Genomic DNA, 27840 nt, shown 5'->3' with positions numbered 1-27840 from the left:
GGGCCACCATCACCTGCACGGAGACAGGCTGTGAACGCAGCTTCCATCTCCCCTGCGCCTCGGAGGGAGAATGCGTCACCCAGTTCTTTGGGCAGCACAGGTAAGGGCTGCCAGCAGCAGCCAAGCAAGAGAGGACCCCACGCTGGTGCTTCCCAGCAGCCTGGCAGAGCCGGAGGCAGCGCCAGAGCCTGGATGGGCCTGGGGCTCCTTCACGTTCCTCTGCCCTCCTCGCCACAACCGCGGCAGGCCCAGCACTTCTCACCTTGCCCTTCCCTTCCCTCTCCCCGCCAGGTCCTTCTGCTGGGAGCACCGCCCTCAGCAGGCAGTGCAGGCAGCTCCGGAGCAGGACACCATCTGCATCATCTGCATGGACCCTGTGGGGGACAGCAAGTCCTACCACACCATGGTGTGCCCAGCCTGCAGTCACGCCTGGTTCCACCGGGGCTGCATCCAGGTAGGAGCCCTCCCCTCACCCTGCGCGCACGGCAGGTGCTCAGCAGCACCAGGGCCCGCTCACCTCTCACCGCATGTGTTTCTGCTGCAGGGACAAGCTGTGAGTGCAGGCATTCTCTGCTTCCAGTGCCCCCTCTGCAGAAACAAGGTGGAGTTCCGTTCCGAAATGTCCATCATGGGGATCCAAATCCCATTCAGGTTGGTGTCCCTCTGCCCTGCTCTCTAGACACGAGGGCACAAGCGCTGTGTATGGCCAGGGACTGGACAATTTCCCTCCCTTCTCTTGCAGAGGACCAACCTGGGAGGACGGCAACGCCTTTGCATCGCTGCAAGAGAGGCACCAGCGCTGTGATGTCAGCGAATGCCTTTACCCACAAGGCAGGGAGCAGGCGGAGGGACAGGGGTGAGTTGCCTCAGCAGCCATCTGGGGCTCTGCCCACGTCCTCAGCCTCAGCACATGCTGGGGGAGCCAGGACAGAGCACAAGGGGTGTGCCAGCCACTCCCTGGCTCAGACACTTTGTCCTCACACCCACAAGTCTTTGCTTCCCCAGGCCCTGGCAGCTGCTGCTGGGCCGCTCCTGTGCTGCCGAAGGCACCCACCGGCGCTGCTCCAACTTGACCAACAGCACAGGCACCTGGGAGTGCGACAGCTGCGCTGGCCTGGGCACTGGTAAGTGGCAAAGGCCTCATGCTGCTGGGCTGTGGCCAGGCAAGGCCTGGCTGCAGGGGCTCAGGGCAGCCTTGCCAGAGTCTCTCTGACCCTGGACGGGTCAGAGCCTCTACTGCCGTGGGTCTGGAAGTCCATCCCACTCACCTTCCTGTCTCCCCTTACAGCCTCCAGTACCAATCTGGGGCTCGCCGGCCCCAGCACCTCCAGTCCAGAGGCTCTGGGGCCCTCCCGTGGCTCCCCAGCACCCGCAAGGAGCAGCCTCAGCAGCACCAGCAGCCAGGCAGCACCGGGGCCATCCCACAGTTCCCAGGAGACTGAGAGGAGAAGGCCAGGGACAGAACAGGGGACAATCTGCCAGACTGTACATCAGGCCCAAGACACCTGGCACAGTCCCAGAAGACGCCGCAGGAGCAGCCGTGCTGCAGAACCCAGCGCTGGGAGCAGCACCCCCAGCTTGGCCAGTCGGAGGGCACCAGGAACCTCCAGTCACTCCTTGGTGCCCGAAGGCAGACTCCCCGCCGGCCAGCGGGGGCGACCCCGGACAAGAAGCCTTGAGAGCCGCTGGAACGTCCAGCCCCAGATGCCCAGAGCCAGCCCCGAAGACGCCGCAGGAGCAGCCACGCACCACAAAACGGTGCTGGGAGCAGCAGCAGCACCAGATCTGCCAGGGGGGCGGCATCGGGGTCCCCCGGTGGATCCCCAGGGTCTAAACGGAGACGATGTTCCAGCCAGCAGGGGACAGCCCAGAGAAGAAGCTGCTCCCCATTACAACATCAGGCTCCAAATACCCAGAGGCAGACCCGAAGACGGCGTGGGAGCAGACACAACGCTGGAGTGATACCAGTGCTGCTCCAGCTACGACCGCAGAGCACAGCACTGTGTGGGCTGCTGCAGGGAAAGGTGACTCCGTCCTAGACAGACCCAACACAGTCACCGAAACCCGCAGTTTGCAGGCCCAGGGGCTCCTTTGTAGGGACCAAGCCCTTTTGTTCAGGGCCCTGAGACTGCTCTCTGGAGACAAAGCTGGCTTCTCATTACTTACACCCTCGCTTTTATGGCCCAGGCTGTCATTTTCAGGGCGCAATGCCTTATCTTTAGGGCCCCTTAGTTGCACTGTGAGGTGCAGAGCTGCCTTTTAGGGTACAAAGCCTTATTTGTGAGGAAACACCCCGCTTCTTCGGGTCCCAAATCCTCACGCTAGGAGACAAGGCCTCAATTTGAGGGCCCAAAGCCTCCTTTAAGGGTCCAAACACCCATCTGGAGGGACCGAAGCATCACTGTAGGGTCCAGTCCGTGAGCCAGAGACTCCAAAGGCCCAGGGTCCAGGTCTAAAGCCTCACCTTGACGACCAGGCCTCCCCACGCTCCCCCTCCCTCCCCATTTTAAGTCTTCAAAGCCGCATTAGTAAGCCCCCGTGTTTCCTCTCTAGGCTCCAAAGCCTTCTTTTCAGGCTCCAGAACATCCGCTTGGCATCCCAAGTCGTCTTCTGATCGCCTAAACCCTCGGTTTGCAGGCCCAGGGGCTCCTTTGTAGGGACCAAGCCCGTTTGTTCAGGGCCCTGAGACTGCTCTCTGGAGACAAAGCTGGCTTCTTATTGCTTACACCCTCACTTTTACGGCCCAGGCTGTCATTTTCAGGGCGCAATGCCTTATTTTTAGGGCCCCCAGGTGCACTGTAAGGTGCAGAGCTGCATTTTTAAGGTGCAAAGCCTTATTTGTGAGGAAAGCCCCCTCCCTCCCCATTTTAAGTACTATAAATATGAGGGGTTAGAGGGGGGTTGGGTGACGGGAAGGGTTGTGTTGTCGTGGTGGCTTGGGGGCTTACTGTACCCACCCCCGCTAACGTTTGCTCTTTTGTCAGCTTTGGATCCGAAAGTGGGATCTTAACACGGAAAACACGGGAGACTTTACTGCTCTCCACATCTACCTTAAAGGAAGTCGTGGGGAGCTAGGGCTCGGCCTCTTCTCACAGACAGCTAGTGATAGGACTAGAAAGTATGGCCTCAAGTTGCGCCAGAGGTTTACTTTGGAAATTAGCGGTGGTTTTCTCGGGTGGGCAGCCAAGTTCCACCGCAGCCTCTCTCTCACTCCCCCTCCTGAATAGGAAAGGGGGAGAAAAAACGATACAAAGGGCTCAAGGGTTGAGATAAGAATGGGGACATCGCTCAACAATTATTGTGACAGGCTAAACAGACTCAGAGAAGGGAGACATTAAGAATTATTGCCTATTACTAACAAGCTAGAGAAGTGAGGAACAAAAGAAAGAAACCCAAAACACCTTTCCCCCCATCCACCCTCCTCTACCTCTTTAACCAAGCGGAGCAGGGGAATGGGGGAATGGCGGTTGTGGTCAGTCCGTAGCACTTTGTCCCTGCCGTTCCTTCTCGGTCACTCTCTTCCCCTGCTCCAACGTGGGATGCAGTCGTTCCCAAAGTGATCCTGCGTGGGCTTCCCACAGGCAGCAGCTCTTCAAGAACTGCTCCAGATACGGGTCCGTACCACGGGGTCCATCCATCAGGAGCACACTGCTCCAACCTGGGTCCCCCACGGGCGGCAGCTCCTGCCAGGTCACCTGCTCCTGCGTGGGCTCCTCTCCACGGGCTGCGGCTCCGGCCCGCAATCTGCTCTGGCGGGGGTCCTCCACAGGCTGCAGCCTGCTTCAGTGCAGGTCCACCTGCTCCACCGTGGCCTCTTCCACGGGCTGCAGCGTGGAACCCTGCTCCACCGTGGTACTCCGTGGGCTGCAGGGGGACAACCTGCTTCACCATGGTCCTCACCACAGGCCGCAGGGGAACTTCTGCTGTGGTGCCTGGAGCACCTCCTCCCACTCCTTCACTGACCTTGGGGTCTGCAAGGCTGTTTCTCACTCCTCTCTCTCTCCCAGCTGCTGTTCCGCAGCAGTTTTTTCCCTTTCTTAAATATGCTCTCACAGAGACGCAAACAACGTCGCTTATTGGCTTGGCTCTGGACAGCAGCAGGGCCCTTATCTAAAATGGGGCAGCTTCTGGATTCTTCTCACAGAGGCCACCCCTATGGGCCCCTGCTACCAAAACTTGCCAAGTAAGCCCACTACAATTTCTTCTCAGAAAGAATAGTCAGGAATTGGAACGGGTTGCCCAGCGAAGTAGTGGAGTCACCTGGGGGTGTTCAAGGAAAGGTTGCACATGGTGCTTAGGGACATGGTTTAGTGGGTGACATTGGTAGTAGGGGATAGTTGGACCAGATGATCTTGAAGGACGTTTCCACCCTTAATGATTCTACGATTCTGTGATTCTAATTAGGAGGCTTTGAACCCTGATGGTGAGAGCTGGCGAAAGGAGTCAGGGCTCAGACTGGACTGTCAACTGCAGTAAAGACGATTAAGACCGCTGGCTTTGTAACGTCTCTTGCTGATGTCTGGGGGAGACAACGAGCTCTGGTCTCACCCTGCTCTCGAGAAACTCTGTAGGAGAAGGACGTGAGGAGGGAGCAAGCTGTGACCCAAACGCCAGGTGTCCTGCGGCTCTCCCGGAGGGCGGCAATGCTGGCCCAAAGGTGCGGTGCAGGCGCCGCCACTCCAGGGCTGCAGCCCTGTCCGAGGGACATCTCCGCTCCTGCCTGTGGCACGGGGAGCGTTGCCAGCAGGCCGAGGGAAGCAATCCTTCCTCTCCGCCGCGTGTCGCGGGACCCGGCATTTGAGCCTGTGCCGGCTGCAAGAGCGGCCACCCTCTTGCTTGGGTGCCGAGGGCCCAGGCCCCAGCGTGGCACCTCCAGCCACCCCTGTGAGGCGGGGGCTCTGTCACAGCGGGTGCCAGGTAGCTTTGGGCGTCCCTGCCCAAACGGGGGGCGTGCGGTGGTGATTGTGGGGGCGTGCTGGGGGGGCTGCCTGTGGCCGAGAGGGGAGGCAGGGGCAGGCAGGGGCTCCCCAACCACCCCGGGGCAGGGCCCCTCTGCTCCTTGGCAGGGGGGGCCCAGGTCGGGCTCTGGGTGCCTGCTGGGACCCTTGTGCCTGCTGTGCCTCCTTCCCCTCCACAGCCTCTGGCCCTGCCCATCAGCCAGCATGGCAGGGACAGAACAGGCCCTTGGGGACAGTCCCTCAGGGACGCCTGGCCCCGCAAAGGTGCTCAATGGCTGTGCCATTTGCTCTCTCCCCTCCAGCATGCATGCTGTGTGGCCGGGCAGATGCTGACCCGAACATCTGCGGCCCCAGACACGGAAGGAATGGACTCTGTGCCCACACGTTTTGCCTGGTGAGTTCCCCCAGGGTTCCCGTCAGCATCCCACCAGGGACGGTCCCTTCAACTATGACCCCTAACGAGATCCTGCTTTTTTCTATTCTATAGTTTCTTGCGAATGGCCTTTATCGGCTTGGAACACTACAGGACGGAATTTTGGGAGTTTTACTGGAGGATATACAGCACACAATCAAGCGGGCATCCCAGAAGGTGAGGACCTGATGGGAACAGGGAGGTTTGGGCCAGGAGATGCTCCCGCGAGCTTAGCCTGGACCCCAAGGAAGCAATCCCAGCCTTTCCAACCCGCTCCGGGACAAACTGCTGCTCTGGCAGACGAGCCTTGTCCGCCAGGGGGGGTCTGCAGAGCGTGACCCAGCAGCGCCCGCGCCCTGTGCCCTGCCCTGCCCAGGGGTGTGGGGCCAGCGGTGGCGGCATCGAGCCTGGTGCTAATGGGGCTGCTGTGTTCTTTTCAGCAATGCTTCGTTTGTGGCGAGCGAGGGGCCACCATCACCTGCACGGAGACAGGCTGTGAACGCAGCTTCCATCTCCCCTGCGCCTCGGAGGGAGAATGCGTCACCCAGTTCTTTGGGCAGCACAGGTAAGGGCTGCCAGCAGCAGCCAAGCAAGAGAGGACCCCACGCTGGTGCTTCCCAGCAGCCTGGCAGAGCCGGAGGCAGCGCCAGAGCCTGGATGGGCCTGGGGCTCCTTCACGTTCCTCTGCCCTCCTCGCCACAACCGCGGCAGGCCCAGCACTTCTCACCTTGCCCTTCCCTTCCCTCTCCCCGCCAGGTCCTTCTGCTGGGAGCACCGCCCTCAGCAGGCAGTGCAGGCAGCTCCGGAGCAGGACACCATCTGCATCATCTGCATGGACCCTGTGGGGGACAGCAAGTCCTACCACACCATGGTGTGCCCAGCCTGCAGTCACGCCTGGTTCCACCGGGGCTGCATCCAGGTAGGAGCCCTCCCCTCACCCTGCGCGCACGGCAGGTGCTCAGCAGCACCAGGGCCCGCTCACCTCTCACCGCATGTGTTTCTGCTGCAGGGACAAGCTGTGAGTGCAGGCATTCTCTGCTTCCAGTGCCCCATCTGCAGAAACAAGGTGGAGTTCCGTTCCAAAATGTCCATCATGGGGATCCAAATCCCATTCAGGTTGGTGTCCCTCTGCCCTGCTCTCTAGACACGAGGGCACAAGCGCTGTGTATGGCCAGGGACTGGACAATTTCCCTCCCTTCTCTTGCAGAGGACCAACCTGGGAGGACGGCAACGCCTTTGCATCGCTGCAAGAGAGGCACCAGCGCTGTGATGTCAGCGAATGCCTTTACCCACAAGGCAGGGAGCAGGCGGAGGGACAGGGGTGAGTTGCCTCAGCAGCCATCTGGGGCTCTGCCCACGTCCTCAGCCTCAGCACATGCTGGGGGAGCCAGGACAGAGCACAAGGGGTGTGCCAGCCACTCCCTGGCTCAGACACTTTGTCCTCACACCCACAAGTCTTTGCTTCCCCAGGCCCTGGCAGCTGCTGCTGGGCCGCTCCTGTGCTGCCGAAGGCACCCACCGGCGCTGCTCCAACTTGACCAACAGCACAGGCACCTGGGAGTGCGACAGCTGCGCTGGCCTGGGCACTGGTAAGTGGCAAAGGCCTCATGCTGCTGGGCTGTGGCCAGGCAAGGCCTGGCTGCAGGGGCTCAGGGCAGCCTTGCCAGAGTCTCTCTGACCCTGGACGGGTCAGAGCCTCTACTGCCGTGGGTCTGGAAGTCCATCCCACTCACCTTCCTGTCTCCCCTTACAGCCTCCAGTACCAATCTGGGGCTCGCCGGCCCCAGCACCTCCAGTCCAGAGGCTCTGGGGCCCTCCCGTGGCTCCCCAGCACCCGCAAGGAGCAGCCTCAGCAGCACCAGCAGCCAGGCAGCACCGGGGCCATCCCACAGTTCCCAGGAGACTGAGAGGAGAAGGCCAGGGACAGAACAGGGGACAATCTGCCAGCCTGTACATCAGGCCCAAGACACCTGGCACAGTCCCAGAAGACGCCGCAGGAGCAGCCGTGCTGCAGAACCCAGCGCTGGGAGCAGCACCCCCAGCTTGGCCAGTCGGAGGGCACCAGGAACCTCCAGTCACTCCTTGGTGCCCGAAGGCAGACTCCCCGCCGGCCAGCGGGGGCGACCCCGGACAAGAAGCCTTGAGAGCCGCTGGAACGTCCAGCCCCAGATGCCCAGAGCCAGCCCCGAAGACGCCGCAGGAGCAGCCACGCACCACAAAATGGTGCTGGGAGCAGCAGCAGCACCAGATCTGCCAGGGGGGCGGCATCGGGGTCCCCCGGTGGATCCCCAGGGTCTAAACGGAGACGATGCTCCAGCCAGCAGGGGACAGCCCAGAGAAGAAGCTGCTCCCCATTACAACATCAGGCTCCAAATACCCAGAGGCAGACCCGAAGACGGCGTGGGAGCAGACACAACGCTGGAGTGATACCAGTGCTGCTCCAGCTACGACCGCAGAGCACAGCACTGTGTGGGCTGCTGCAGGGAAAGGTGACTCCGTCCTAGACAGACCCAACACAGTCACCGAAACCCGCAGTTTGCAGGCCCAGGGGCTCCTTTGTAGGGACCAAGCCCTTTTGTTCAGGGCCCTGAGACTGCTCTCTGGAGACAAAGCTGGCTTCTCATTACTTACACCCTCGCTTTTATGGCCCAGGCTGTCATTTTCAGGGCGCAATGCCTTATCTTTAGGGCCCCTTAGTTGCACTGTGAGGTGCAGAGCTGCCTTTTAGGGTACAAAGCCTTATTTGTGAGGAAACACCCCGCTTCTTCGGGTCCCAAATCCTCACGCTAGGAGACAAGGCCTCAATTTGAGGGCCCAAAGCCTCCTTTAAGGGTCCAAACACCCATCTGGAGGGACCGAAGCATCACTGTAGGGTCCAGTCCGTGAGCCAGAGACTCCAAAGGCCCAGGGTCCAGGTCTAAAGCCTCACCTTGACGACCAGGCCTCCCCACGCTCCCCCTCCCTCCCCATTTTAAGTCTTCAAAGCCGCATTAGTAAGCCCCCGTGTTTCCTCTCTAGGCTCCAAAGCCTTCTTTTCAGGCTCCAGAACATCCGCTTGGCATCCCAAGTCGTCTTCTGATCGCCTAAACCCTCGGTTTGCAGGCCCAGGGGCTCCTTTGTAGGGACCAAGCCCGTTTGTTCAGGGCCCTGAGACTGCTCTCTGGAGACAAAGCTGGCTTCTTATTGCTTACACCCTCACTTTTACGGCCCAGGCTGTCATTTTCAGGGCGCAATGCCTTATTTTTAGGGCCCCCAGGTGCACTGTAAGGTGCAGAGCTGCATTTTTAAGGTGCAAAGCCTTATTTGTGAGGAAAGCCCCCTCCCTCCCCATTTTAAGTACTATAAATATGAGGGGTTAGAGGGGGGTTGGGTGACGGGAAGGGTTGTGTTGTCGTGGTGGCTTGGGGGCTTACTGTACCCACCCCCGCTAACGTTTGCTCTTTTGTCAGCTTTGGATCCGAAAGTGGGATCTTAACACGGAAAACACAGGGGAGACTTTACTGCTCTCCACATCTACCTTAAAGGAAGTCGTGGGGAGCTAGGGCTCGGCCTCTTCTCACAGACAGCTAGTGATAGGACTAGAAAGTATGGCCTCAAGTTGCGCCAGAGGTTTACTTTGGAAATTAGCGGTGGTTTTCTCGGGTGGGCAGCCAAGTTCCACCGCAGCCTCTCTCTCACTCCCCCTCCTGAATAGGAAAGGGGGAGAAAAAACGATACAAAGGGCTCAAGGGTTGAGATAAGAATGGGGACATCGCTCAACAATTATTGTGACAGGCTAAACAGACTCAGAGAAGGGAGACATTAAGAATTATTGCCTATTACTAACAAGCTAGAGAAGTGAGGAACAAAAGAAAGAAACCCAAAACACCTTTCCCCCCATCCACCCTCCTCTACCTCTTTAACCAAGCGGAGCAGGGGAATGGGGGAATGGCGGTTGTGGTCAGTCTGTAGCACTTTGTCCCTGCCGTTCCTTCTCGGTCACTCTCTTCCCCTGCTCCAACGTGGGATGCAGTCGTTCCCAAAGTGATCCTGCGTGGGCTTCCCACAGGCAGCAGCTCTTCAAGAACTGCTCCAGATACGGGTCCGTACCACGGGGTCCATCCATCAGGAGCACACTGCTCCAACCTGGGTCCCCCACGGGCGGCAGCTCCTGCCAGGTCACCTGCTCCTGCGTGGGCTCCTCTCCACGGGCTGCGGCTCCGGCCCGCAATCTGCTCTGGCGGGGGTCCTCCACAGGCTGCAGCCTGCTTCAGTGCAGGTCCACCTGCTCCACCGTGGCCTCTTCCACGGGCTGCAGCGTGGAACCCTGCTCCACCGTGGTACTCCGTGGGCTGCAGGGGGACAACCTGCTTCACCATGGTCCTCACCACAGGCCGCAGGGGAACTTCTGCTGTGGTGCCTGGAGCACCTCCTCCCACTCCTTCACTGACCTTGGGGTCTGCAAGGCTGTTTCTCACTCCTCTCTCTCTCCCAGCTGCTGTTCCGCAGCAGTTTTTTCCCTTTCTTAAATATGCTCTCACAGAGACGCAAACAACGTCGCTTATTGGCTTGGCTCTGGACAGCAGCAGGGCCCTTATCTAAAATGGGGCAGCTTCTGGATTCTTCTCACAGAGGCCACCCCTATGGGCCCCTGCTACCAAAACTTGCCAAGTAAGCCCACTACAATTTCTTCTCAGAAAGAATAGTCAGGAATTGGAACGGGTTGCCCAGGGAAGTAGTGGAGTCACCTGGGGGTGTTCAAGGAAAGGTTGCACATGGTGCTTAGGGACATGGTTTAGTGGGTGACATTGGTAGTAGGGGATAGTTGGACCAGATGATCTTGAAGGACGTTTCCACCCTTAATGATTCTACGATTCTGTGATTCTAATTAGGAGGCTTTGAACCCTGATGGTGAGAGCTGGCGAAAGGAGTCAGGGCTCAGACTGGACTGTCAACTGCAGTAAAGACGATTAAGACCGCTGGCTTTGTAACGTCTCTTGCTGATGTCTGGGGGACACAACGAGCTCTGGTCTCACCCTGCTCTCGAGAAACTCTGTAGGAGAAGGACGTGAGGAGGGAGCAAGCTGTGACCCAAACGCCAGGTGTCCTGCGGCTCTCCCGGAGGGCGGCAATGCTGGCCCAAAGGTGCGGTGCAGGCGCCGCCACTCCAGGGCTGCAGCCCTGTCCGAGGGACATCTCCGCTCCTGCCTGTGGCACGGGGAGCGTTGCCAGCAGGCCGAGGGAAGCAATCCTTCCTCTCCGCCGCGTGTCGCGGGACCCGGCATTTGAGCCTGTGCCGGCTGCAAGAGCGGCCACCCTCTTGCTTGGGTGCCGAGGGCCCAGGCCCCAGCGTGGCACCTCCAGCCACCCCTGTGAGGCGGGGGCTCTGTCACAGCGGGTGCCAGGTAGCTTTGGGCGTCCCTGCCCAAACGGGGGGCGTGCGGTGGTGATTGTGGGGGCGTGCTGGGGGGGCTGCCTGTGGCCAAGAGGGGAGGCAGGGGCAGGCAGGGGCTCCCCAACCACCCCGGGGCAGGGCCCCTCTGCTCCTTGGCAGGGGGGGCCCAGGTCGGGCTCTGGGTGCCTGCTGGGACCCTTGTGCCTGCTGTGCCTCCTTCCCCTCCACAGCCTCTGGCCCTGCCCATCAGCCAGCATGGCAGGGACAGAACAGGCCCTTGGGGACAGTCCCTCAGGGACACCTGGCCCCGCAAAGGTGCTCAATGGCTGTGCCATTTGCTCTCTCCCCTCCAGCATGCATGCTGTGTGGCCGGGCAGATGCTGACCCGAACATCTGCGGCCCCAGACACGGAAGGAATGGACTCTGTGCCCACACGTTTTGCCTGGTGAGTTCCCCCAGGGTTCCCGTCAGCATCCCACCAGGGACGGTCCCTTCAACTATGACCCCTAACGAGATCCTGCTTTTTTCTATTCTATAGTTTCTTGCGAATGGCCTTTATCGGCTTGGAACACTACAGGACGGAATTTTGGGAGTTTTACTGGAGGATATACAGCACACAATCAAGCGGGCATCCCAGAAGGTGAGGACCTGATGGGAACAGGGAGGTTTGGGCCAGGAGATGCTCCCGCGAGCTTAGCCTGGACCCCAAGGAAGCAATCCCAGCCTTTCCAACCCGCTCCGGGACAAACTGCTGCTCTGGCAGACGAGCCTTGTCCGCCAGGGGGGGTCTGCAGAGCGTGACCCAGCAGCGCCCGCGCCCTGTGCCCTGCCCTGCCCAGGGGTGTGGGGCCAGCGGTGGCGGCATCGAGCCTGGTGCTAATGGGGCTGCTGTGTTCTTTTCAGCAATGCTTCGTTTGTGGCGAGCGAGGGGCCACCATCACCTGCACGGAGACAGGCTGTGAACGCAGCTTCCATCTCCCCTGCGCCTCGGAGGGAGAATGCGTCACCCAGTTCTTTGGGCAGCACAGGTAAGGGCTGCCAGCAGCAGCCAAGCAAGAGAGGACCCCACGCTGGTGCTTCCCAGCAGCCTGGCAGAGCCGGAGGCAGCGCCAGAGCCTGGATGGGCCTGGGGCTCCTTCACGTTCCTCTGCCCTCCTCGCCACAACCGCGGCAGGCCCAGCACTTCTCACCTTGCCCTTCCCTTCCCTCTCCCCGCCAGGTCCTTCTGCTGGGAGCACCGCCCTCAGCAGGCAGTGCAGGCAGCTCCGGAGCAGGACACCATCTGCATCATCTGCATGGACCCTGTGGGGGACAGCAAGTCCTACCACACCATGGTGTGCCCAGCCTGCAGTCACGCCTGGTTCCACCGGGGCTGCATCCAGGTAGGAGCCCTCCCCTCACCCTGCGCGCACGGCAGGTGCTCAGCAGCACCAGGGCCCGCTCACCTCTCACCGCATGTGTTTCTGCTGCAGGGACAAGCTGTGAGTGCAGGCATTCTCTGCTTCCAGTGCCCCATCTGCAGAAACAAGGTGGAGTTCCGTTCCAAAATGTCCATCATGGGGATCCAAATCCCATTCAGGTTGGTGTCCCTCTGCCCTGCTCTCTAGACACGAGGGCACAAGCGCTGTGTATGGCCAGGGACTGGACAATTTCCCTCCCTTCTCTTGCAGAGGACCAACCTGGGAGGACGGCAACGCCTTTGCATCGCTGCAAGAGAGGCACCAGCGCTGTGATGTCAGCGAATGCCTTTACCCACAAGGCAGGGAGCAGGCGGAGGGACAGGGGTGAGTTGCCTCAGCAGCCATCTGGGGCTCTGCCCACGTCCTCAGCCTCAGCACATGCTGGGGGAGCCAGGACAGAGCACAAGGGGTGTGCCAGCCACTCCCTGGCTCAGACACTTTGTCCTCACACCCACAAGTCTTTGCTTCCCCAGGCCCTGGCAGCTGCTGCTGGGCCGCTCCTGTGCTGCCGAAGGCACCCACCGGCGCTGCTCCAACTTGACCAACAGCACAGGCACCTGGGAGTGCGACAGCTGCGCTGGCCTGGGCACTGGTAAGTGGCAAAGGCCTCATGCTGCTGGGCTGTGGCCAGGCAAGGCCTGGCTGCAGGGGCTCAGGGCAGCCTTGCCAGAGTCTCTCTGACCCTGGACGGGTCAGAGCCTCTACTGCCGTGGGTCTGGAAGTCCATCCCACTCACCTTCCTGTCTCCCCTTACAGCCTCCAGTACCAATCTGGGGCTCGCCGGCCCCAGCACCTCCAGTCCAGAGGCTCTGGGGCCCTCCCGTGGCTCCCCAGCACCCGCAAGGAGCAGCCTCAGCAGCACCAGCAGCCAGGCAGCACCGGGGCCATCCCACAGTTCCCAGGAGACTGAGAGGAGAAGGCCAGGGACAGAACAGGGGACAATCTGCCAGCCTGTACATCAGGCCCAAGACACCTGGCACAGTCCCAGAAGACGCCGCAGGAGCAGCCGTGCTGCAGAACCCAGCGCTGGGAGCAGCACCCCCAGCTTGGCCAGTCGGAGGGCACCAGGAACCTCCAGTCACTCCTTGGTGCCCGAAGGCAGACTCCCCGCCGGCCAGCGGGGGCGACCCCGGACAAGAAGCCTTGAGAGCCGCTGGAACGTCCAGCCCCAGATGCCCAGAGCCAGCCCCGAAGACGCCGCAGGAGCAGCCACGCACCACAAAACGGTGCTGGGAGCAGCAGCAGCACCAGATCTGCCAGGGGGGCGGCATCGGGGTCCCCCGGTGGATCCCCAGGGTCTAAACGGAGACGATGTTCCAGCCAGCAGGGGACAGCCCAGAGAAGAAGCTGCTCCCCATTACAACATCAGGCTCCAAATACCCAGAGGCAGACCCGAAGACGGCGTGGGAGCAGACACAACGCTGGAGTGATACCAGTGCTGCTCCAGCTACGACCGCAGAGCACAGCACTGTGTGGGCTGCTGCAGGGAAAGGTGACTCCGTCCTAGACAGACCCAACACAGTCACCGAAACCCGCAGTTTGCAGGCCCAGGGGCTCCTTTGTAGGGACCAAGCCCGTTTGTTCAGGGCCCTGAGACTGCTCTCTGGAGACAAAGCTGGCTTCTCATTACTTACACCCTCGCTTTTATGGCCCAGGCTGTCATTTTCAGGGCGCAATGCCTTATCTTTAGGGCCCCTTAGTTGCACTGTGAGGTGCAGAGCTGCCTTTTAGGGTACAAAGCCTTATTTGTGAGGAAACACCCCGCTTCTTCGGGTCCCAAATCCTCACGCTAGGAGACAAGGCCTCAATTTGAGGGCCCAAAGCCTCCTTTAAGGGTCCAAACACCCATCTGGAGGGACCGAAGCATCACTGTAGGGTCCAGTCCGTGAGCCAGAGACTCCAAAGGCCCAGGGTCCAGGTCTAAAGCCTCACCTTGACGACCAGGCCTCCCCACGCTCCCCCTCCCTCCCCATTTTAAGTCTTCAAAGCCGCATTAGTAAGCCCCCGTGTTTCCTCTCTAGGCTCCAAAGCCTTCTTTTCAGGCTCCAGAACATCCGCTTGGCATCCCAAGTCGTCTTCTGATCGCCTAAACCCTCGGTTTGCAGGCCCAGGGGCTCCTTTGTAGGGACCAAGCCCGTTTGTTCAGGGCCCTGAGACTGCTCTCTGGAGACAAAGCTGGCTTCTTATTGCTTACACCCTCACTTTTACGGCCCAGGCTGTCATTTTCAGGGCGCAATGCCTTATTTTTAGGGCCCCCAGGTGCACTGTAAGGTGCAGAGCTGCATTTTTAAGGTGCAAAGCCTTATTTGTGAGGAAAGCCCCCTCCCTCCCCATTTTAAGTACTATAAATATGAGGGGTTAGAGGGGGGTTGGGTGACGGGAAGGGTTGTGTTGTCGTGGTGGCTTGGGGGCTTACTGTACCCACCCCCGCTAACGTTTGCTCTTTTGTCAGCTTTGGATCCGAAAGTGGGATCTTAACACGGAAAACACAGGGGAGACTTTACTGCTCTCCACATCTACCTTAAAGGAAGTCGTGGGGAGCTAGGGCTCGGCCTCTTCTCACAGACAGCTAGTGATAGGACTAGAAAGTATGGCCTCAAGTTGCGCCAGAGGTTTACTTTGGAAATTAGCGGTGGTTTTCTCGGGTGGGCAGCCAAGTTCCACCGCAGCCTCTCTCTCACTCCCCCTCCTGAATAGGAAAGGGGGAGAAAAAACGATACAAAGGGCTCAAGGGTTGAGATAAGAATGGGGACATCGCTCAACAATTATTGTGACAGGCTAAACAGACTCAGAGAAGGGAGACATTAAGAATTATTGCCTATTACTAACAAGCTAGAGAAGTGAGGAACAAAAGAAAGAAACCCAAAACACCTTTCCCCCCATCCACCCTCCTCTACCTCTTTAACCAAGCGGAGCAGGGGAATGGGGGAATGGCGGTTGTGGTCAGTCTGTAGCACTTTGTCCCTGCCGTTCCTTCTCGGTCACTCTCTTCCCCTGCTCCAACGTGGGATGCAGTCGTTCCCAAAGTGATCCTGCGTGGGCTTCCCACAGGCAGCAGCTCTTCAAGAACTGCTCCAGATACGGGTCCGTACCACGGGGTCCATCCATCAGGAGCACACTGCTCCAACCTGGGTCCCCCACGGGCGGCAGCTCCTGCCAGGTCACCTGCTCCTGCGTGGGCTCCTCTCCACGGGCTGCGGCTCCGGCCCGCAATCTGCTCTGGCGGGGGTCCTCCACAGGCTGCAGCCTGCTTCAGTGCAGGTCCACCTGCTCCACCGTGGCCTCTTCCACGGGCTGCAGCGTGGAACCCTGCTCCACCGTGGTACTCCGTGGGCTGCAGGGGGACAACCTGCTTCACCATGGTCCTCACCACAGGCCGCAGGGGAACTTCTGCTGTGGTGCCTGGAGCACCTCCTCCCACTCCTTCACTGACCTTGGGGTCTGCAAGGCTGTTTCTCACTCCTCTCTCTCTCCCAGCTGCTGTTCCGCAGCAGTTTTTTCCCTTTCTTAAATATGCTCTCACAGAGACGCAAACAACGTCGCTTATTGGCTTGGCTCTGGACAGCAGCAGGGCCCTTATCTAAAATGGGGCAGCTTCTGGATTCTTCTCACAGAGGCCACCCCTATGGGCCCCTGCTACCAAAACTTGCCAAGTAAGCCCACTACAATTTCTTCTCAGAAAGAATAGTCAGGAATTGGAACGGGTTGCCCAGGGAAGTAGTGGAGTCACCTGGGGGTGTTCAAGGAAAGGTTGCACATGGTGCTTAGGGACATGGTTTAGTGGGTGACATTGGTAGTAGGGGATAGTTGGACCAGATGATCTTGAAGGACGTTTCCACCCTTAATGATTCTACGATTCTGTGATTCTAATTAGGAGGCTTTGAACCCTGATGGTGAGAGCTGGCGAAAGGAGTCAGGGCTCAGACTGGACTGTCAACTGCAGTAAAGACGATTAAGACCGCTGGCTTTGTAACGTCTCTTGCTGATGTCTGGGGGAGACAACGAGCTCTGGTCTCACCCTGCTCTCGAGAAACTCTGTAGGAGAAGGACGTGAGGAGGGAGCAAGCTGTGACCCAAACGCCAGGTGTCCTGCGGCTCTCCCGGAGGGCGGCAATGCTGGCCCAAAGGTGCGGTGCAGGCGCCGCCACTCCAGGGCTGCAGCCCTGTCCGAGGGACATCTCCGCTCCTGCCTGTGGCACGGGGAGCGTTGCCAGCAGGCCGAGGGAAGCAATCCTTCCTCTCCGCCGCGTGTCGCGGGACCCGGCATTTGAGCCTGTGCCGGCTGCAAGAGCGGCCACCCTCTTGCTTGGGTGCCGAGGGCCCAGGCCCCAGCGTGGCACCTCCAGCCACCCCTGTGAGGCGGGGGCTCTGTCACAGCGGGTGCCAGGTAGCTTTGGGCGTCCCTGCCCAAACGGGGGGCGTGCGGTGGTGATTGTGGGGGCGTGCTGGGGGGGCTGCCTGTGGCCGAGAGGGGAGGCAGGGGCAGGCAGGGGCTCCCCAACCACCCCGGGGCAGGGCCCCTCTGCTCCTTGGCAGGGGGGGCCCAGGTCGGGCTCTGGGTGCCTGCTGGGACCCTTGTGCCTGCTGTGCCTCCTTCCCCTCCACAGCCTCTGGCCCTGCCCATCAGCCAGCATGGCAGGGACAGAACAGGCCCTTGGGGACAGTCCCTCAGGGACACCTGGCCCCGCAAAGGTGCTCAATGGCTGTGCCATTTGCTCTCTCCCCTCCAGCATGCATGCTGTGTGGCCGGGCAGATGCTGACCCGAACATCTGCGGCCCCAGACACGGAAGGAATGGACTCTGTGCCCACACGTTTTGCCTGGTGAGTTCCCCCAGGGTTCCCGTCAGCATCCCACCAGGGACGGTCCCTTCAACTATGACCCCTAACGAGATCCTGCTTTTTTCTATTCTATAGTTTCTTGCGAATGGCCTTTATCGGCTTGGAACACTACAGGACGGAATTTTGGGAGTTTTACTGGAGGATATACAGCACACAATCAAGCGGGCATCCCAGAAGGTGAGGACCTGATGGGAACAGGGAGGTTTGGGCCAGGAGATGCTCCCGCGAGCTTAGCCTGGACCCCAAGGAAGCAATCCCAGCCTTTCCAACCCGCTCCGGGACAAACTGCTGCTCTGGCAGACGAGCCTTGTCCGCCAGGGGGGGTCTGCAGAGCGTGACCCAGCAGCGCCCGCGCCCTGTGCCCTGCCCTGCCCAGGGGTGTGGGGCCAGCGGTGGCGGCATCGAGCCTGGTGCTAATGGGGCTGCTGTGTTCTTTTCAGCAATGCTTCGTTTGTGGCGAGCGAGGGGCCACCATCACCTGCACGGAGACAGGCTGTGAACGCAGCTTCCATCTCCCCTGCGCCTCGGAGGGAGAATGCGTCACCCAGTTCTTTGGGCAGCACAGGTAAGGGCTGCCAGCAGCAGCCAAGCAAGAGAGGACCCCACGCTGGTGCTTCCCAGCAGCCTGGCAGAGCCGGAGGCAGCGCCAGAGCCTGGATGGGCCTGGGGCTCCTTCACGTTCCTCTGCCCTCCTCGCCACAACCGCGGCAGGCCCAGCACTTCTCACCTTGCCCTTCCCTTCCCTCTCCCCGCCAGGTCCTTCTGCTGGGAGCACCGCCCTCAGCAGGCAGTGCAGGCAGCTCCGGAGCAGGACACCATCTGCATCATCTGCATGGACCCTGTGGGGGACAGCAAGTCCTACCACACCATGGTGTGCCCAGCCTGCAGTCACGCCTGGTTCCACCGGGGCTGCATCCAGGTAGGAGCCCTCCCCTCACCCTGCGCGCACGGCAGGTGCTCAGCAGCACCAGGGCCCGCTCACCTCTCACCGCATGTGTTTCTGCTGCAGGGACAAGCTGTGAGTGCAGGCATTCTCTGCTTCCAGTGCCCCATCTGCAGAAACAAGGTGGAGTTCCGTTCCAAAATGTCCATCATGGGGATCCAAATCCCATTCAGGTTGGTGTCCCTCTGCCCTGCTCTCTAGACACGAGGGCACAAGCGCTGTGTATGGCCAGGGACTGGACAATTTCCCTCCCTTCTCTTGCAGAGGACCAACCTGGGAGGACGGCAACGCCTTTGCATCGCTGCAAGAGAGGCACCAGCGCTGTGATGTCAGCGAATGCCTTTACCCACAAGGCAGGGAGCAGGCGGAGGGACAGGGGTGAGTTGCCTCAGCAGCCATCTGGGGCTCTGCCCACGTCCTCAGCCTCAGCACATGCTGGGGGAGCCAGGACAGAGCACAAGGGGTGTGCCAGCCACTCCCTGGCTCAGACACTTTGTCCTCACACCCACAAGTCTTTGCTTCCCCAGGCCCTGGCAGCTGCTGCTGGGCCGCTCCTGTGCTGCCGAAGGCACCCACCGGCGCTGCTCCAACTTGACCAACAGCACAGGCACCTGGGAGTGCGACAGCTGCGCTGGCCTGGGCACTGGTAAGTGGCAAAGGCCTCATGCTGCTGGGCTGTGGCCAGGCAAGGCCTGGCTGCAGGGGCTCAGGGCAGCCTTGCCAGAGTCTCTCTGACCCTGGACGGGTCAGAGCCTCTACTGCCGTGGGTCTGGAAGTCCATCCCACTCACCTTCCTGTCTCCCCTTACAGCCTCCAGTACCAATCTGGGGCTCGCCGGCCCCAGCACCTCCAGTCCAGAGGCTCTGGGGCCCTCCCGTGGCTCCCCAGCACCCGCAAGGAGCAGCCTCAGCAGCACCAGCAGCCAGGCAGCACCGGGGCCATCCCACAGTTCCCAGGAGACTGAGAGGAGAAGGCCAGGGACAGAACAGGGGACAATCTGCCAGCCTGTACATCAGGCCCAAGACACCTGGCACAGTCCCAGAAGACGCCGCAGGAGCAGCCGTGCTGCAGAACCCAGCGCTGGGAGCAGCACCCCCAGCTTGGCCAGTCGGAGGGCACCAGGAACCTCCAGTCACTCCTTGGTGCCCGAAGGCAGACTCCCCGCCGGCCAGCGGGGGCGACCCCGGACAAGAAGCCTTGAGAGCCGCTGGAACGTCCAGCCCCAGATGCCCAGAGCCAGCCCCGAAGACGCCGCAGGAGCAGCCACGCACCACAAAACGGTGCTGGGAGCAGCAGCAGCACCAGATCTGCCAGGGGGGCGGCATCGGGGTCCCCCGGTGGATCCCCAGGGTCTAAACGGAGACGATGTTCCAGCCAGCAGGGGACAGCCCAGAGAAGAAGCTGCTCCCCATTACAACATCAGGCTCCAAATACCCAGAGGCAGACCCGAAGACGGCGTGGGAGCAGACACAACGCTGGAGTGATACCAGTGCTGCTCCAGCTACGACCGCAGAGCACAGCACTGTGTGGGCTGCTGCAGGGAAAGGTGACTCCGTCCTAGACAGACCCAACACAGTCACCGAAACCCGCAGTTTGCAGGCCCAGGGGCTCCTTTGTAGGGACCAAGCCCGTTTGTTCAGGGCCCTGAGACTGCTCTCTGGAGACAAAGCTGGCTTCTCATTACTTACACCCTCGCTTTTATGGCCCAGGCTGTCATTTTCAGGGCGCAATGCCTTATCTTTAGGGCCCCTTAGTTGCACTGTGAGGTGCAGAGCTGCCTTTTAGGGTACAAAGCCTTATTTGTGAGGAAACACCCCGCTTCTTCGGGTCCCAAATCCTCACGCTAGGAGACAAGGCCTCAATTTGAGGGCCCAAAGCCTCCTTTAAGGGTCCAAACACCCATCTGGAGGGACCGAAGCATCACTGTAGGGTCCAGTCCGTGAGCCAGAGACTCCAAAGGCCCAGGGTCCAGGTCTAAAGCCTCACCTTGACGACCAGGCCTCCCCACGCTCCCCCTCCCTCCCCATTTTAAGTCTTCAAAGCCGCATTAGTAAGCCCCCGTGTTTCCTCTCTAGGCTCCAAAGCCTTCTTTTCAGGCTCCAGAACATCCGCTTGGCATCCCAAGTCGTCTTCTGATCGCCTAAACCCTCGGTTTGCAGGCCCAGGGGCTCCTTTGTAGGGACCAAGCCCGTTTGTTCAGGGCCCTGAGACTGCTCTCTGGAGACAAAGCTGGCTTCTTATTGCTTACACCCTCACTTTTACGGCCCAGGCTGTCATTTTCAGGGCGCAATGCCTTATTTTTAGGGCCCCCAGGTGCACTGTAAGGTGCAGAGCTGCATTTTTAAGGTGCAAAGCCTTATTTGTGAGGAAAGCCCCCTCCCTCCCCATTTTAAGTACTATAAATATGAGGGGTTAGAGGGGGGTTGGGTGACGGGAAGGGTTGTGTTGTCGTGGTGGCTTGGGGGCTTACTGTACCCACCCCCGCTAACGTTTGCTCTTTTGTCAGCTTTGGATCCGAAAGTGGGATCTTAACACGGAAAACACAGGGGAGACTTTACTGCTCTCCACATCTACCTTAAAGGAAGTCGTGGGGAGCTAGGGCTCGGCCTCTTCTCACAGACAGCTAGTGATAGGACTAGAAAGTATGGCCTCAAGTTGCGCCAGAGGTTTACTTTGGAAATTAGCGGTGGTTTTCTCGGGTGGGCAGCCAAGTTCCACCGCAGCCTCTCTCTCACTCCCCCTCCTGAATAGGAAAGGGGGAGAAAAAACGATACAAAGGGCTCAAGGGTTGAGATAAGAATGGGGACATCGCTCAACAATTATTGTGACAGGCTAAACAGACTCAGAGAAGGGAGACATTAAGAATTATTGCCTATTACTAACAAGCTAGAGAAGTGAGGAACAAAAGAAAGAAACCCAAAACACCTTTCCCCCCATCCACCCTCCTCTACCTCTTTAACCAAGCGGAGCAGGGGAATGGGGGAATGGCGGTTGTGGTCAGTCTGTAGCACTTTGTCCCTGCCGTTCCTTCTCGGTCACTCTCTTCCCCTGCTCCAACGTGGGATGCAGTCGTTCCCAAAGTGATCCTGCGTGGGCTTCCCACAGGCAGCAGCTCTTCAAGAACTGCTCCAGATACGGGTCCGTACCACGGGGTCCATCCATCAGGAGCACACTGCTCCAACCTGGGTCCCCCACGGGCGGCAGCTCCTGCCAGGTCACCTGCTCCTGCGTGGGCTCCTCTCCACGGGCTGCGGCTCCGGCCCGCAATCTGCTCTGGCGGGGGTCCTCCACAGGCTGCAGCCTGCTTCAGTGCAGGTCCACCTGCTCCACCGTGGCCTCTTCCACGGGCTGCAGCGTGGAACCCTGCTCCACCGTGGTACTCCGTGGGCTGCAGGGGGACAACCTGCTTCACCATGGTCCTCACCACAGGCCGCAGGGGAACTTCTGCTGTGGTGCCTGGAGCACCTCCTCCCACTCCTTCACTGACCTTGGGGTCTGCAAGGCTGTTTCTCACTCCTCTCTCTCTCCCAGCTGCTGTTCCGCAGCAGTTTTTTCCCTTTCTTAAATATGCTCTCACAGAGACGCAAACAACGTCGCTTATTGGCTTGGCTCTGGACAGCAGCAGGGCCCTTATCTAAAATGGGGCAGCTTCTGGATTCTTCTCACAGAGGCCACCCCTATGGGCCCCTGCTACCAAAACTTGCCAAGTAAGCCCACTACAATTTCTTCTCAGAAAGAATAGTCAGGAATTGGAACGGGTTGCCCAGGGAAGTAGTGGAGTCACCTGGGGGTGTTCAAGGAAAGGTTGCACATGGTGCTTAGGGACATGGTTTAGTGGGTGACATTGGTAGTAGGGGATAGTTGGACCAGATGATCTTGAAGGACGTTTCCACCCTTAATGATTCTACGATTCTGTGATTCTAATTAGGAGGCTTTGAACCCTGATGGTGAGAGCTGGCGAAAGGAGTCAGGGCTCAGACTGGACTGTCAACTGCAGTAAAGACGATTAAGACCGCTGGCTTTGTAACGTCTCTTGCTGATGTCTGGGGGAGACAACGAGCTCTGGTCTCACCCTGCTCTCGAGAAACTCTGTAGGAGAAGGACGTGAGGAGGGAGCAAGCTGTGACCCAAACGCCAGGTGTCCTGCGGCTCTCCCGGAGGGCGGCAATGCTGGCCCAAAGGTGCGGTGCAGGCGCCGCCACTCCAGGGCTGCAGCCCTGTCCGAGGGACATCTCCGCTCCTGCCTGTGGCACGGGGAGCGTTGCCAGCAGGCCGAGGGAAGCAATCCTTCCTCTCCGCCGCGTGTCGCGGGACCCGGCATTTGAGCCTGTGCCGGCTGCAAGAGCGGCCACCCTCTTGCTTGGGTGCCGAGGGCCCAGGCCCCAGCGTGGCACCTCCAGCCACCCCTGTGAGGCGGGGGCTCTGTCACAGCGGGTGCCAGGTAGCTTTGGGCGTCCCTGCCCAAACGGGGGGCGTGCGGTGGTGATTGTGGGGGCGTGCTGGGGGGGCTGCCTGTGGCCGAGAGGGGAGGCAGGGGCAGGCAGGGGCTCCCCAACCACCCCGGGGCAGGGCCCCTCTGCTCCTTGGCAGGGGGGGCCCAGGTCGGGCTCTGGGTGCCTGCTGGGACCCTTGTGCCTGCTGTGCCTCCTTCCCCTCCACAGCCTCTGGCCCTGCCCATCAGCCAGCATGGCAGGGACAGAACAGGCCCTTGGGGACAGTCCCTCAGGGACACCTGGCCCCGCAAAGGTGCTCAATGGCTGTGCCATTTGCTCTCTCCCCTCCAGCATGCATGCTGTGTGGCCGGGCAGATGCTGACCCGAACATCTGCGGCCCCAGACACGGAAGGAATGGACTCTGTGCCCACACGTTTTGCCTGGTGAGTTCCCCCAGGGTTCCCGTCAGCATCCCACCAGGGACGGTCCCTTCAACTATGACCCCTAACGAGATCCTGCTTTTTTCTATTCTATAGTTTCTTGCGAATGGCCTTTATCGGCTTGGAACACTACAGGACGGAATTTTGGGAGTTTTACTGGAGGATATACAGCACACAATCAAGCGGGCATCCCAGAAGGTGAGGACCTGATGGGAACAGGGAGGTTTGGGCCAGGAGATGCTCCCGCGAGCTTAGCCTGGACCCCAAGGAAGCAATCCCAGCCTTTCCAACCCGCTCCGGGACAAACTGCTGCTCTGGCAGACGAGCCTTGTCCGCCAGGGGGGGTCTGCAGAGCGTGACCCAGCAGCGCCCGCGCCCTGTGCCCTGCCCTGCCCAGGGGTGTGGGGCCAGCGGTGGCGGCATCGAGCCTGGTGCTAATGGGGCTGCTGTGTTCTTTTCAGCAATGCTTCGTTTGTGGCGAGCGAGGGGCCACCATCACCTGCACGGAGACAGGCTGTGAACGCAGCTTCCATCTCCCCTGCGCCTCGGAGGGAGAATGCGTCACCCAGTTCTTTGGGCAGCACAGGTAAGGGCTGCCAGCAGCAGCCAAGCAAGAGAGGACCCCACGCTGGTGCTTCCCAGCAGCCTGGCAGAGCCGGAGGCAGCGCCAGAGCCTGGATGGGCCTGGGGCTCCTTCACGTTCCTCTGCCCTCCTCGCCACAACCGCGGCAGGCCCAGCACTTCTCACCTTGCCCTTCCCTTCCCTCTCCCCGCCAGGTCCTTCTGCTGGGAGCACCGCCCTCAGCAGGCAGTGCAGGCAGCTCCGGAGCAGGACACCATCTGCATCATCTGCATGGACCCTGTGGGGGACAGCAAGTCCTACCACACCATGGTGTGCCCAGCCTGCAGTCACGCCTGGTTCCACCGGGGCTGCATCCAGGTAGGAGCCCTCCCCTCACCCTGCGCGCACGGCAGGTGCTCAGCAGCACCAGGGCCCGCTCACCTCTCACCGCATGTGTTTCTGCTGCAGGGACAAGCTGTGAGTGCAGGCATTCTCTGCTTCCAGTGCCCCATCTGCAGAAACAAGGTGGAGTTCCGTTCCAAAATGTCCATCATGGGGATCCAAATCCCATTCAGGTTGGTGTCCCTCTGCCCTGCTCTCTAGACACGAGGGCACAAGCGCTGTGTATGGCCAGGGACTGGACAATTTCCCTCCCTTCTCTTGCAGAGGACCAACCTGGGAGGACGGCAACGCCTTTGCATCGCTGCAAGAGAGGCACCAGCGCTGTGATGTCAGCGAATGCCTTTACCCACAAGGCAGGGAGCAGGCGGAGGGACAGGGGTGAGTTGCCTCAGCAGCCATCTGGGGCTCTGCCCACGTCCTCAGCCTCAGCACATGCTGGGGGAGCCAGGACAGAGCACAAGGGGTGTGCCAGCCACTCCCTGGCTCAGACACTTTGTCCTCACACCCACAAGTCTTTGCTTCCCCAGGCCCTGGCAGCTGCTGCTGGGCCGCTCCTGTGCTGCCGAAGGCACCCACCGGCGCTGCTCCAACTTGACCAACAGCACAGGCACCTGGGAGTGCGACAGCTGCGCTGGCCTGGGCACTGGTAAGTGGCAAAGGCCTCATGCTGCTGGGCTGTGGCCAGGCAAGGCCTGGCTGCAGGGGCTCAGGGCAGCCTTGCCAGAGTCTCTCTGACCCTGGACGGGTCAGAGCCTCTACTGCCGTGGGTCTGGAAGTCCATCCCACTCACCTTCCTGTCTCCCCTTACAGCCTCCAGTACCAATCTGGGGCTCGCCGGCCCCAGCACCTCCAGTCCAGAGGCTCTGGGGCCCTCCCGTGGCTCCCCAGCACCCGCAAGGAGCAGCCTCAGCAGCACCAGCAGCCAGGCAGCACCGGGGCCATCCCACAGTTCCCAGGAGACTGAGAGGAGAAGGCCAGGGACAGAACAGGGGACAATCTGCCAGCCTGTACATCAGGCCCAAGACACCTGGCACAGTCCCAGAAGACGCCGCAGGAGCAGCCGTGCTGCAGAACCCAGCGCTGGGAGCAGCACCCCCAGCTTGGCCAGTCGGAGGGCACCAGGAACCTCCAGTCACTCCTTGGTGCCCGAAGGCAGACTCCCCGCCGGCCAGCGGGGGCGACCCCGGACAAGAAGCCTTGAGAGCCGCTGGAACGTCCAGCCCCAGATGCCCAGAGCCAGCCCCGAAGACGCCGCAGGAGCAGCCACGCACCACAAAACGGTGCTGGGAGCAGCAGCAGCACCAGATCTGCCAGGGGGGCGGCATCGGGGTCCCCCGGTGGATCCCCAGGGTCTAAACGGAGACGATGCTCCAGCCAGCAGGGGACAGCCCAGAGAAGAAGCTGCTCCCCATTACAACATCAGGCTCCAAATACCCAGAGGCAGACCCGAAGACGGCGTGGGAGCAGACACAACGCTGGAGTGATACCAGTGCTGCTCCAGCTACGACCGCAGAGCACAGCACTGTGTGGGCTGCTGCAGGGAAAGGTGACTCCGTCCTAGACAGACCCAACACAGTCACCGAAACCCGCAGTTTGCAGGCCCAGGGGCTCCTTTGTAGGGACCAAGCCCTTTTGTTCAGGGCCCTGAGACTGCTCTCTGGAGACAAAGCTGGCTTCTCATTACTTACACCCTCGCTTTTATGGCCCAGGCTGTCATTTTCAGGGCGCAATGCCTTATCTTTAGGGCCCCTTAGTTGCACTGTGAGGTGCAGAGCTGCCTTTTAGGGTACAAAGCCTTATTTGTGAGGAAACACCCCGCTTCTTCGGGTCCCAAATCCTCACGCTAGGAGACAAGGCCTCAATTTGAGGGCCCAAAGCCTCCTTTAAGGGTCCAAACACCCATCTGGAGGGACCGAAGCATCACTGTAGGGTCCAGTCCGTGAGCCAGAGACTCCAAAGGCCCAGGGTCCAGGTCTAAAGCCTCACCTTGACGACCAGGCCTCCCCACGCTCCCCCTCCCTCCCCATTTTAAGTCTTCAAAGCCGCATTAGTAAGCCCCCGTGTTTCCTCTCTAGGCTCCAAAGCCTTCTTTTCAGGCTCCAGAACATCCGCTTGGCATCCCAAGTCGTCTTCTGATCGCCTAAACCCTCGGTTTGCAGGCCCAGGGGCTCCTTTGTAGGGACCAAGCCCGTTTGTTCAGGGCCCTGAGACTGCTCTCTGGAGACAAAGCTGGCTTCTTATTGCTTACACCCTCACTTTTACGGCCCAGGCTGTCATTTTCAGGGCGCAATGCCTTATTTTTAGGGCCCCCAGGTGCACTGTAAGGTGCAGAGCTGCATTTTTAAGGTGCAAAGCCTTATTTGTGAGGAAAGCCCCCTCCCTCCCCATTTTAAGTACTATAAATATGAGGGGTTAGAGGGGGGTTGGGTGACGGGAAGGGTTGTGTTGTCGTGGTGGCTTGGGGGCTTACTGTACCCACCCCCGCTAACGTTTGCTCTTTTGTCAGCTTTGGATCCGAAAGTGGGATCTTAACACGGAAAACACAGGGGAGACTTTACTGCTCTCCACATCTACCTTAAAGGAAGTCGTGGGGAGCTAGGGCTCGGCCTCTTCTCACAGACAGCTAGTGATAGGACTAGAAAGTATGGCCTCAAGTTGCGCCAGAGGTTTACTTTGGAAATTAGCGGTGGTTTTCTCGGGTGGGCAGCCAAGTTCCACCGCAGCCTCTCTCTCACTCCCCCTCCTGAATAGGAAAGGGGGAGAAAAAACGATACAAAGGGCTCAAGGGTTGAGATAAGAATGGGGACATCGCTCAACAATTATTGTGACAGGCTAAACAGACTCAGAGAAGGGAGACATTAAGAATTATTGCCTATTACTAACAAGCTAGAGAAGTGAGGAACAAAAGAAAGAAACCCAAAACACCTTTCCCCCCATCCACCCTCCTCTACCTCTTTAACCAAGCGGAGCAGGGGAATGGGGGAATGGCGGTTGTGGTCAGTCTGTAGCACTTTGTCCCTGCCGTTCCTTCTCGGTCACTCTCTTCCCCTGCTCCAACGTGGGATGCAGTCGTTCCCAAAGTGATCCTGCGTGGGCTTCCCACAGGCAGCAGCTCTTCAAGAACTGCTCCAGATACGGGTCCGTACCACGGGGTCCATCCATCAGGAGCACACTGCTCCAACCTGGGTCCCCCACGGGCGGCAGCTCCTGCCAGGTCACCTGCTCCTGCGTGGGCTCCTCTCCACGGGCTGCGGCTCCGGCCCGCAATCTGCTCTGGCGGGGGTCCTCCACAGGCTGCAGCCTGCTTCAGTGCAGGTCCACCTGCTCCACCGTGGCCTCCTCCACGGGCTGCAGCGTGGAACCCTGCTCCACCGTGGTACTCCGTGGGCTGCAGGGGGACAACCTGCTTCACCATGGTCCTCACCACAGGCCGCAGGGGAACTTCTGCTGTGGTGCCTGGAGCACCTCCTCCCACTCCTTCACTGACCTTGGGGTCTGCAAGGCTGTTTCTCACTCCTCTCTCTCTCCCAGCTGCTGTTCCGCAGCAGTTTTTTCCCTTTCTTAAATATGCTCTCACAGAGACGCAAACAACGTCGCTTATTGGCTTGGCTCTGGACAGCAGCAGGGCCCTTATCTAAAATGGGGCAGCTTCTGGATTCTTCTCACAGAGGCCACCCCTATGGGCCCCTGCTACCAAAACTTGCCAAGTAAGCCCACTACAATTTCTTCTCAGAAAGAATAGTCAGGAATTGGAACGGGTTGCCCAGGGAAGTAGTGGAGTCACCTGGGGGTGTTCAAGGAAAGGTTGCACATGGTGCTTAGGGACATGGTTTAGTGGGTGACATTGGTAGTAGGGGATAGTTGGACCAGATGATCTTGAAGGACGTTTCCACCCTTAATGATTCTACGATTCTGTGATTCTAATTAGGAGGCTTTGAACCCTGATGGTGAGAGCTGGCGAAAGGAGTCAGGGCTCAGACTGGACTGTCAACTGCAGTAAAGACGATTAAGACCGC

At 59.8% G+C, this 27840-nt stretch overlaps 1 protein-coding gene across 1 annotated transcript in view; it reads left to right on the top strand.

Moving 5' to 3' along the window:
• LOC310880358 (ATR-interacting protein-like) overlaps positions 1–27840 on the top strand; it is a 41733-nt gene extending 13893 nt beyond the window's left edge. The window contains exon 8 of the mRNA XM_083796054.1: positions 1–27840. This exon is cut by the window's left edge and continues 7268 nt beyond it. The gene's annotated coding sequence lies outside the window, so the exon portion shown is untranslated.

This window comes from Anser anser, assembly GCF_964211835.1.
Source record: "Anser anser genome assembly, chromosome: 12".
In the NCBI taxonomy this organism is placed as follows: Eukaryota; Metazoa; Chordata; class Aves; order Anseriformes; family Anatidae; genus Anser; species Anser anser.
The sequence above is the reverse complement of the archived record's forward strand: the minus strand, read 5'-3'. Positions and strand labels throughout refer to the sequence as shown.